This window comes from Canis lupus, chromosome 13 (genome assembly GCF_048164855.1).
Source record: "Canis lupus baileyi chromosome 13, mCanLup2.hap1, whole genome shotgun sequence".
Taxonomy (NCBI): Eukaryota; Metazoa; Chordata; class Mammalia; order Carnivora; family Canidae; genus Canis; species Canis lupus.
In genome coordinates this window covers 27799267-27811936 of record NC_132850.1, presented here as the reverse complement: position 1 = coordinate 27811936, position 12670 = coordinate 27799267, and positions in this window count along the sequence as shown.

Genomic DNA, 12670 nt, shown 5'->3' with positions numbered 1-12670 from the left:
GGGGATCCCCCAAAATTGCTTTAATATATTCCTAAACATACATTGTGAAGCAGATATCTGTTAAAATAATATTGTGTGAATTTTGTATTAAATGAAATAGATAATTGCAAAGTTTTCACTTTACTGTCCTCATTTAATTTCGGTGACTTAAGTAATTATATAATTTATGTGGAAATTTCTTTCAATTTTAATAGAGGCAAAATTATAAAATGCTTATTTTAAGAGTGCAATTTATAATAGAAAGAAATTACTTTTGGCCATAACCCAATGTCAAATTGTGGAAACAATAAACTAAAGCATATTGAACATAAATATTTGAATTTATGAATTCAATATTAGAATTTGAATATCTAAATGTTAATTCCATTCTCTTTTTTATACTAAAGAGTTATGAAATTAACCATTTTGATTACTTGTCAGCAGTATTTTATGACTATAAAATGTTAGCAATTTCATAGTTGGTAATATAAAAAGAAGATTCCACTATTTTGAAGGAATCTTGTTTTTAAGAATTAATTTAAGGGATGTCTGGGTGGCTCTGTCAGGTAAATGTCTGTCTGTAGCTCAGTTCATGATCTCAGGGTCCTGGGATCGTGCCCCACGTCAGCAGGGAACCTGCTTGTCCTTCTCTTCCTGTGCACTATGACTCTCTCTCTCTCAAATAAATAAATAAATAAAATCTTTAAAGGAAGAATTAATTTAATTTCTCAGAATTGTTGAAATTAATTTAAATTTAAGTTTTATCATATTAAGGAAAATGTGGAAACATTTCCACTCTGTGTGTGTGTGTGTGTGTGTGTATGCTTGTGTGTGTGTGGTATGGATGTATCATTTTAGATTTTATTTATATATTATTGCTTTCTCCTTTTTTTATCAAACTATCCACTTTTGGGAAATAAAATGTCTTTCTTTTTGACTTTGTACTCACAAGTTTCATCCAGTAATTATTTAAGTCATTAAAAATCCTCAGCAACACAGTTTTTGAAATAAGTTTCTGAAGCCATTATTTTTAAGATGCATATCATGTGGCATTGGTAGAGCCAGAAAAACTTAACATTCATTATATTATAGACTTTTGAAGAAATCTACACATTTCATGTGAAAAGCAACTCATTATATACTCTTATCTAAATTATCCTATTCTAAATAGATTAATTTATAAGTCATGGTCTCTTGACATTTCTCGGGGATTTAAAACCACTCTCCACAAAATGTATTCTTTTAAAAACATACATTTCTATTTCTAGAATTGGTCTATTATCTGAATTGTAAGTGGGACAGAAAAAAGATGATTTGCATAGATAATTTTCACCTCCATCAGAGAACTATAAAGATATTGCATTTGGACTCTACAGTCCTAGAGATTAGGGACTCTAATTTTATGTTTTGTTCTCAATATCCATTATGGTTTATAGTTCTTTCCAAAATGCTTAAAGGAGGGATAAAGTGGGGGGGGGGGACTAGTAGAGGGATGGAGAAAGGGAAGGAAGAAAAGAGAGAAGGAAAGAAGGAAGACAGGAAGGCAGGAAAGCAAGAGGAAGGAAGGAACTTAATTACTTCTCCACATGAATCTATGCTTCCCTCAAGCCGGAAATATCATTCTTACTCATCTATAACTACTGGTATCCTATTTATTGCTTGAGATCTTGTTCAAATTTGACTGCTTATAAGATTCTCCTGATCATTCACAAGTAGACATCTTGTCTAAGCTTACCTCTGTGTAGACTTCATTCCCGGGCAGCCTCTCTCGGTTCTTAGCACCTTCAAGTTTACATCTAGGAAGCTTATGCCATCCCTAGAAGAGACAGAAAGGGAGCATCTCTCTCCCTCAGCACCTATGTCAAACCCTAAAAAGAGCACCAATGGGCTAGAGGAATGAAATCATTTTGTTTTATTTTGGTCTGGACCACGTGCTCACCTCTGTAATGGGAGAGGTAGGGCTACATAATGGGCCACTTTACCAGAATCTTGTGGTGTCAGAAATGAATGTGTCTGTCAACATTCTACTGTGGCATTCATGCTAACAACAGACAGAAAATCAGATGCCTACCATATACTGCATCCCTTTTCTTTTTTTTTTTAATTTATCTACGATAGTCACACACACAGAGAGATAGAGGCACAGACACAGGCAGAGGGAGAAGCAGGCTCCATCCAGGGAGCCCGACGTGGGACTCCATCCCGGGTCTCCAGGATCGCGCCCTGGGCCAAAGGCAGGCGCCAAACTGCTGCGCTACCCAGGGATCCCATATACTGCATTCCTTAAAAACAATTCAATGTAGGGGATATAGAAGGGAATGAATAGATATGAGCTTAATAGGTAAATTAAAGAAATGCATTTCTATTACATAAATAATAGCTTTGCAATATTAGTCATACACTAAGCTGGAAAAAGGAGGCATGTCTTGGAGGAAAGAAAACCACACCATAAAAAAAAAAGGGAAAAAAAAAAAAGAAAATCACACCATAAAGTTTTAGCATTTCAATTCAGTTAGAAATCTTAATTTTCTTTCACATAAGTGCCTTGTAATAGGATATAGATATTAGACTCATTTTACTTACCCAAGGCTTTCTTAATCTTTCCAAAATTTGATTGAACTTTTTGAACTTGTACAGATTTTCCTGGAAGTATGATTTGTATTTTAATAATGTGTGCCAGATATGGTGGGTTGAGTTATAAGTTAGTTAACATCAAAAGAAAAGACAGTTACAAAATTAAAAAAAAGTGTCAGCACAATATGACAAACACAACATTGCTTCATTTTAAATCTACATTAACTTTACTGCAGTAATATTTTTTACCTCTTCTTGTAATCAGTCACTTCGAACGCAAAATACAATACAAATGGCATAAACATGGAAAAATCACTGTATGGATCTAATCACTTCAATCAGTTTTATGTATGATCATTTGATCATTTGTAATTTTTGATTATACAGAGTATTCTATTAGTACTAACATCCTTATCAGTGGACTTTTAACTTATTGAAGGGTGGTTTAATTTTCAAAGCAAAAATTACAATTATATTTGTCAATCTTTTGAGGTTGTATCAGGAAGGATATTATGTATTCATGGTTTCCAAAGCCTCTGGTTACTGCCAGCATCTGTGTATAGACCCACCACATTTGGCTGCTGAAAAAATACAAAACTGGATTAAGGTGCCAACAGTGGGCCATTTAATTATGCTTGGAAAGCTCAGCTACAAATAATTGTGGTGAAAAACACTAGATTGTATTGTTAATAAATCCATCCTTTTCAAGGGTACTGAACTTGGTAAGACATTTGTAGCAATTTTTTTGACCCACCCTGAGTACTCATCAATTACCTAATTAGTTTCCACCAAACATCATTTACAAGCTTTAATTTCTAATGGACAACACATATCCCTACCAGAGTGACATCTATGTATGTGCAGAAATGTTTCTGAAGAATTATGTTGGGTATACGGGAAGACCTGCACATTTTTCAAATACTGACTTGAGGGCTGGTAACAAAGCTGGATTTCATAATACCAATCTTTTACGATTGTATTGCCCATGTAAATAGCATCTCTATGTTGCTAGCTTTTTATTTCCTATCTGCAAATAATCTGTGTATAAAATCATATTCAGTGTCTAGTTTTAAGTAATAATATTGTTGGTAATAGGATTGTAAAATTAGGCTACCATTTGAGTTTAGAAAATAAGGCGAGGAACCCAGAATATACAGGGATTCCTTTTGAAATTTGGTGGTGGGTGATAAGAATTACAGATACAAATACAGATTTTAGAAATCAAGATATTAACACAAGAAAGAAAATGAAATCACAGAATCCAGATGCACTATTATGTTGATCAGTGAAACTGGCTTTTTAACAATCCCGTCTTCTGTTTTCATTTCCAGCCACATGTCCATAATCACTGAACATTGTTTTCAATTCCAAAAACCAAGGTGGGTACTTTTAAGGGTGAAAAGAAAAGATGTGCTGGTATTTTCTGTACCTTAATTATGGATCCATATATGTCTTCCAGTGAATTAAAAGTAGGTTGAAGTCATACCTGCTACCAATTTTATAAATAGTTTCCAAATTAAACCAGTATAGAATAAATTTTCTTTTAGGGTTTTTTTCTAGACCTACCTCCTCTGTCAACTCCCCAGGTTGATATTATCATCCAGCTATAGATTTTGTAGATCATTTTGCATTCTATTTTTTTTCATTTTGCATTCTAAACTAACTTTATTATTTATATTAAAATTAGTCTGTAACTTAGGAATATTAAGATTTTCCCGCAAAATTGAAAATACAGGGCATTGAGAAATTATTTCCTTAAACTTATCTCTACCTGCCCCTACCTCCCTCCTCGCCCCCAGACAAATCACTACAATAACTAGAGAAACCTTCTGGCCTAGGAATAAACATTCTATTTTCATCATGTTTTTTTTTTTTTTTTTTGCTGATACGATCTGATGAACTTAAAACCACTTCTCAGTGGCAGATGAATTACTTTAAGAGTAAGAAATGGTTGAAATATTGTCAGGCAATAACTACGGGATCATTTCTCAGCAGGTCAAGATACATAAACCTGAACCAACGGACCAATGTGTTAAGTCTGTAAGATAACAAAAATGTGATGCACCGAAATAAGTCAATACATAAAGAGCACTAGGATTGACTTTTATTGTAGTATCATTGGGTTTCTTTATATTTCTCTTTCCAACTGAAATAATAAGAATCTAGGCGATTCGGGTATCAATTTCACTTTCTCATGAATAGAAAGATTAATATGTACCTTTTGGAGTAACAACAGATTTTCTTTACCTGATTGAGTACTCCACCATTTGGAAACTGTAAGTATTTCATGGTGTACTTAGTAACTACTTCACTTGGAAACAAAGATACATAGTTCCCTGGCTTGGAGTTGTGAAGGAAAGTTAGATAAGTGTTGATAGTTTTGGAAAGTGGTTCCAGGTGAAGAGATCATAGAAGTTAGCTGTCTACAACATATTTCAAGGTTGTAAGCTTGAAAAATAAGTTAGTTCACATTCTCTAAGATCACATTCTCTAAGGTATACTTCCTGTTTTAAAAAGTAATCTTAATGTACTAATGTAGTTTGTTTTCTATGAGTCTAACATAAAATCATGAATTAGTTTAGGTCAGGAGATCTGGCGAACTAGCTCTTCTTGAGAGGTAAATGGTAAGTGTAGATGCTTAAAAAACATTTCTGTTGGCACAAACAACTTATGAAATGGTCAAATTGAACTTCTTTTAATCAATGAGTGTTTATCAAGCAGCTAGGAGATACCAATATTGTGAAAGATAATGGAAATACAAATGAGTGTTGTATCTTCTAGTCTCAAGGTGCTCCAGCCAGGAAGAGACATAGGAAAATCAGCAAACGTTTAAATGTGTTACGATGAATGCAAAATAAAGACTTAAATGCAATTGTAGGAGTGTAAGAAGAAATGAGTGACTCCGGGGCCTCAGAGAAGGCTTCATAAAATGTAGACATAAGAACGTTTTAAAGGATAAACAGAGTTTACTAGGGGGAAAAAGTTGCAATTGTATTCTAGGCAAGGAAAACAGTGTAAGCAAAGATTCACAGTATGAAAAAGCATGGTTTTGTTTTGAAAGGTGATATAAGGGTTTCCATGTTGTTGAACCAAAAAGAAGCACAGTCCTTAGAAAGGCCAGATGGTTGATTTTAGAAAAACAGAATGTGATGGAGGAATATGAAAGGTAAAGTTAGGCAAGGACTTGTAGTCACTGGTAGGAGGAGAGGGCATTGGAGGGTTTTAAGCACACAGATATACTTAGATGTGTATTCCAGAAATGCCATAGTGACATCAGCAAGGAAAATCTGGTTTACAAATGCATATTCTTAGGTAATTTTAAGACAAAGAAGTTATCACAAAATCAAAATCATAAAATACTCAGAATATGGCACAGATTGAACCAAATTTAGTGAACATTAGCTCTTTAGTTCCAGAGGGGAGAATTTTTTGGTCTATTTCTTCTATGGAATTTTTGTTTGTATTTGGGAAATTAGCGTATTGTACTCTAACTTTGTCTTTATCTTTTCCTTTCTTAATAGTGGGTGATTTTTTTCTCCTTTTAAGCAAGGACCATATTTTATATTTACTATGTTAAACAATATATTGAATATATTCAATGAAATATATTCATAAAATTCAGTAACTATTGAATGAATGAATGAATGAATGAATGAATCAAAGATCTAGTCAGCAACCCATATGTAGCAGTTGTATCCAACACCTCATTTTGTTCTGAAGAACATGCTCAGCATTTGACCATGTAGTGATTCTTCACTCAATGTCAAAACTCTATGCTGTTTTTGCATCTATTTTTCATCCCTACCTGGCATACACAGGTAGGCAAAGAAACAACATTTGAGGACTTATAAATATTTTTATGAAAATAAATGAGATTAGTTATAAAGTTATTTGCTACACTGGCATTCATATATATATATATATATATATATATATATATATTTTTTTTTTTTTTTTTGCTACAAGGGAAAAAATACAGATTGGGTTAACAGCAGCATGAATTTCACATAATTCAGCTTGTATCCTTAAGCATATACCCATATGTATATCCTTACAGGGAAACAAAAACTGAAGTGCCAGCACCAAGGAAAGGGGAATGGGAATAAAACAGGTATGCAGAGATCTGTTTTCATCAAAGGAGAGAAGCTATTCAGTCTTTTCCTTCCATAAACTTACATAAGGTGTCTCCTCTTTGAAAGTGGTCCAAAGCCCAGCCTTTGATCTGTCTGTTGGAAAATCAAAATAATAATTTATCTAATGTAGCATCACAAGAGATATTTCTTTTTGAATAGTAATTAGTAGAATAATTAGACTATAACTTTGAACTTCTATATTTGATCAATAGTAATGAGGAGAAGCTCATTGATAATTTTTCTATTATGTCTTGCTTTTTCTACATGCATTGCTGGAACTGTTTATGTCTTTCTAGAAAAAGTTTATAATTGGAAATGAGAGAATAATTAAAAAAAATAAACAAAATCCAAACATAATATAAGTAGCTTCCATTTTAATAGAAATTGACATTTTCAGGGGGAGAAAAACCCACAAACCCTAGTAATTCCTATTTGTTTACAGTCTTTAATTATTTACATTACACATTTTTATTAAATGCACACTATGAATCCTGCATTGCTCTATGTGCTTGAGATATATCAGCTGGAAATATAAAGAATCTTACCTTCATGGACTTAAAGAAAAATACAATAAACATAGCAAAGAAATAATTATAGTTAACGAGAACAAAATAAATGCTATGGAAAAAGAATAATTAGAACAGGGTAGGGAAAATTGAGAGTGCTAGAGCTGAGTGATGGGATGAAATTTTTAAAGATATGATGAAGAATACTTGAATAGAGTTTGAGATGAGGACATTGGCTTGCAGATATTTGGAATGAAAGTGTTTCAAGCAGAGGGAACAGCCACTGCAAAGTCCCTGCTAAGGGTGAAACATGCCTAGGGTGTTTGAGAACAAGAAGGAAGACAAGGTGGCAGATGCTGTGGTAGCAAAAGGGATGAACAAAATTGCATGTAAGTTCAGGAATGTTCAAGCAGTGTGTTCAGGGATGGAGAACAGATCATGGAAGACCTTGTAGGCCATTTTATGGAATTTTACTGTACTCTGAATGAAGTGAGGAGCTACTGCAGATTTTTAAGAATGGGAATGACAGCTTAGGACTTCTTTTTCAAAGTATTATTTTGGCTGCTATTAGAAATGAAGCATAGAGGGCCAGGGCAAGATTAGGTCAACCAGTTAGAAGGCTATTGGAGTAGTATAGGTGAGAGATAGATGATAGTTCACACCAGGAAGATGGAAGGTTAGAAGATAGAAGTAGCCAGTTTCTAGAAATATTTTGAAGGTGTATTACTATTTTAATTTGATTTAATTTGTTTAATTTGTTCTTGTATAAACTCAGTAAGAGACAAAAGCCTTAAAATGGTTATGTAATGCTAAAATATTCCCTTAAAATGTTGCATTTACTGTTTCTTTGAAGTATATTTCTATTATCTCACATGTGGATGGTGAATTGCTTGAGTGAATGATGTTAATCTTAAGCATCACTCTGCCTTAACTGTACAAAGTTCTCAGTAAGCATTCTTCAGTGAAGACTTTTCTTAAGTGAAGACTTGAGAAAGCTTTCTGAAAATTTCCAGTTTTGTATAGTTCTCTTGCTTATTAAGTCTTCTGTAATTGTTAAAAACATTATGCAGGATCTAAGGATATGTTTTATGGCAACAAATACTCATTATTTTAATAAAATATTGTGGTTACAAAGGTTAATTCACTTAATCTTTTCATCAATTATAATATTCTTCTGGTGATAGAATTTAATATTCTTTGTATTTTTGGTGCAAATATACAATCAAGAAAGAAACACTACCAGTGAAGGAGAAACATAAAAAAGAAAGAGTAAATATTAGTGGAAGTCCAAATTTCCCCCTTGAAAGAGATGTATATTTATGTTAATGAAATATTCTTGGTAACAGTTAATACAGTATGCTTGGATATAGCTCTTGTCATAAAGATATGAAAATTAGTGCAATAAATATAATTTATCTTTTGGTATTTACTGTTTTTGAAGTTACATTATTCTTTAGGACAAAATAAACAGAAATGTCCAATAACTTCCATAATGTAAGCTATATAACAAGACAAATAATATAATATCGCTTTCAAATCTGACCACAAATTGAAAACACATATCCTGTCTTTACCCCCTACATAGGGCAATACACATTTTAACCTGGAGAATATACATTGATCCTGGAGAATATACATTGCCCTAATGGGAAAAAAATATTCAACATAAAGTGTAATTTGAATTTATAAGATGAAAGTTAATTTAACTGTGCTCACCTAATTTTTGTATTTTGTTATTTTGATCTCAAGCCCATAAAATTAGTGAAGGTAACTAATCCAAGAATTTGAAGGATCTGAGGCATTATGCAGAAAGTATATCTGACATAACATGTTTAATCACTAGAGAAGAGAATAATCTTGCTTGCATTGTTGGGATAACAGCACTTTGCCTCTATAAGCTCAGCCTACAACAACCTTTACATCTATATTTAAATTTCAATGTGATTGAAACCAGAGTTTTTCTTGTTAAAAAATGAGCACAACATTAATAACTGTTAATGATAGATTGGAGATATTTAGGGCATGGGACAAAATGATTAATGACAAGTTTTTGTAGAACTTCATGTAACACAAGTAGTTCAGTTTAAAAATACTTCTGAAGCATCTGCTCTTTCATAATCTGAGTTCATTGGATAACTTTGTGATTTTTTTCTCTTCTAAAAAGTCACCTTTAGTAGCCTTCACAGAATGGATAATAGCATTATGCAAATCACAAAGCTATTTTAGCAGCGTTCTTATGTGGTAGAGGTGTGTGTGTGTGTGTGTGTGTGTGTGTGTTAAAATTTGAAAGCAAAAAAAAATCTGAGTTTTATAAATAAAGATGTTTTAATCTTTGGCTATTTTACTATCTAGTGGAAAATAATTCAACTAGAGCCACATGGAGATGTTTCAACATTCTTAACTTAGAAATAAAAGATAGACTTCAAAATAAAATCTGAAGCACCCATTGATTCCAGTTTATCATGAAAAGTGTTTAAATGCACATTTATACCCAGGAGCAAGCCAATTCATTAAGCTTATATGATTCTTATACTAAGTTTATATGATTCCTTATCTGTAATAATACTTTCATCTGAGAATAGATCAATTTAGTTGCAGGATGTGCACATTTGTCAGGTAACCTTTCCTTATAACTTCTCATCTTCACTGAGAATGAAAATCAACCATAAGAGAAATCCTTAGAAATTTGGATCTGTACTTCTACTCAAATTGCATAGAACATCTTTCATGCCTGCAGATATTTTTACATCTAAGACAGCCTGCAGTTCTGCTTGGCAACATGAAACTTGTTTCACAAATTTCTCAGCAGCTGGTATGATAATGAGCCAGTTTTTATGTAAATTAGTGATCTTCCTAATCAATTTTTAACTACAGAATTGAGATTTAAAAAATTTTTGAGTAAATTTTTCAATGGCAAAACACTTTATCAAATCTATTTATTTAGCTTGCTTTTCATTCAGTCTCTAATTTTAATAAATGTTTCTATGAAACAGAAAAAAATTTTCTCCCAGAACTATAGTTGTCAAAGGTGTGATATATTAAAGGCACTTTTTATCTTTTCTTTTAATTAATGTTATTATAAAATAATGCATTTTTTAAAAAAATAAAAAAAATAATGCATTTTTACTAATTAAATATAGCGAAGTTGACATATTCTTGCACGACCACTTTAAAAGCAGTATATTTACATCAATCATTTCTTTAGAAAAAGTACTGCAAAATAAAAATGCTACTTTTGATGCTGCAGCTAATTATTCTTTTTGATTGCCTGAGCCAACATTTTCAAACCACAAACTAAGCAACTATTAAATGTTACACAGTTATTGACAAAGTGTAAACTACTTTATTATTATCCCATGAAATGTCCATTTTTTTGAGACTAAAGAGTAATACTACTCATGGGCTTATCATTCTCTGACTGTATTTTTGTGCACATGGACCTACTTTCCCAATTTAATACCTTGGAGTACAGTAGTGTCCTCAGAGATGATGGGGAAAATGTACTCGACCTTTAGCATAGAACAGAGAATAAAGTTTATTGTTATATTTATATTTTATCTAAATGGTATACATCTTTCTGTAAAACACAATTGGTTGTACCTATGAATTCAGTTATTTCTAAAGTACTTAGAGATAACTTTTGACTCTAAAAATTGAAAAATAAAGATTTATCTTTGATTCAATAACATAGACACTTCAAATATGCACTGGGCATATTGTGAAATACTACAATTCTAAATTATATAGGAGCATTTTATTCCCATCAATTTAAATAATTAAATGAATTCCTAATATTCAAAGATGAGTTTTTTTAAAAAGACCATGGATTTGACTGATATTTTTGGTAGGTATTATTTTTAAAAATCTGCACTTCAACTTTGTAGGTTTAGGTACGGAATAACATATAGGTTGCCACAAATCAAAATATGCTAGCGTTGAAAACCAAAACAAATAATTATTTTCTTAATGACACTATCATGTATTTTTGCACTTGTTCTCAAATTCAAGATCCATTTTATGTCCAAATGTTACTTCCTTTGCCTCTGAAATCTAGATTTCAGAATGCCTAGAAAGAACAAACTAGATTCTTAATATATATTTAGCAATTAAATGAATGAAAATAGTTTCCTTGTCATTGTACTAACAGTGCAGTCTTTAATTTTTATTGATTTTAAGTTTTGTATGTGTCAGTTTGGTGTATAGAAAACATGTATTTTATTTTTTTCAGCTTTATTGACATCAATTTCCCTGATGAACATAGATGCAAGAAATCTCCCCAAAATACTAGCAAACTGAATCCAACCGCATCTTAAAAGGATCACGTTCCATAATCAACAGTAATTGATGCAAGAATGTTTCAACAAATGCAAATCAATAAAGGTGATAAACGACATTAATAGAGTGAAGCATAAATATCATTTCATACCATCATCTCAATAGATGCAGGAAAAGCCCTTGACAAAATTCAACATTCATTTATGACAAAAACTCTAAACAAATTAGGTATGGAAGGAATATACATCAAATAACAAAGGCTGTATATGACCAACCAATAGCAACATCATATTCAATGGTAAAAAAAGCTGAAAGCTTTTCCTCTAAGCTTTTCCTCTTACCACTTCTATTCAATATCAGAAAGGGAGACAGAACATAAAGACTCCTAACTCTGGGAAACGAACTAGGGGTGGTGGGAGGGGAGGAGGGTGGGGGGTGGGGGTGAATGGGTGACGGGCACTGGGGGGGCACTTGACGGGATGAGCACTGGGTGTTATTCTGTATGTTGGTAAATTGAACACCAATAAAAAATAAATTTATTAAAAAAATATAGTACTGGCAATTCAGGTCCAAGCAATTAGGAAGAATAAGTAAATAAATAAATGGCATCCAATAGGAAAGGAAGGATTTAAGCTGTCTCTATTTGTAAATGAAATGACCTTATATAAGGAAAACCCTGAAGATTCCACCAAAAAAGCTATTAGAATTAGTAAATGAATTGAGTAAAGTTGTGGGACATAAAATCAACATACGAAAATCAGTTGTGTTTATGTACACTAATAACAAAGTATCCAAAAAAGAAACAATCTCGTTTATAGTAGCTTCAAAAACCAAACAAAACCAAATCAAAATTTAGGAATAAAATTAACCAAGCAAGTGAACATTGGAAAACTATGTCATTGATGAAAGAAATTAAAAGAACAAGGCTGGTGCACCTGGGAGGCTCAGTGGTTGAACATCTGCCTTTGGCTCAGGTCAGGTCATCATCCTGAGGTCCTGGGATGGAGTCCTGCATCCGGCTCCCTGCAGGGAACCTGCTTCTCTCTCTCCCTATGTTTCTGACTCTCTCTGTGTCTCTCATAAGTAAATAAATAAATAAATAAATAAATAAATAAATAAATAAATAAATAAATAAAAAACAGAGCTAAATGAATTCCATGACCGTGAATTGGAAGTAATATTGTTAAAATGTCGATACCACAC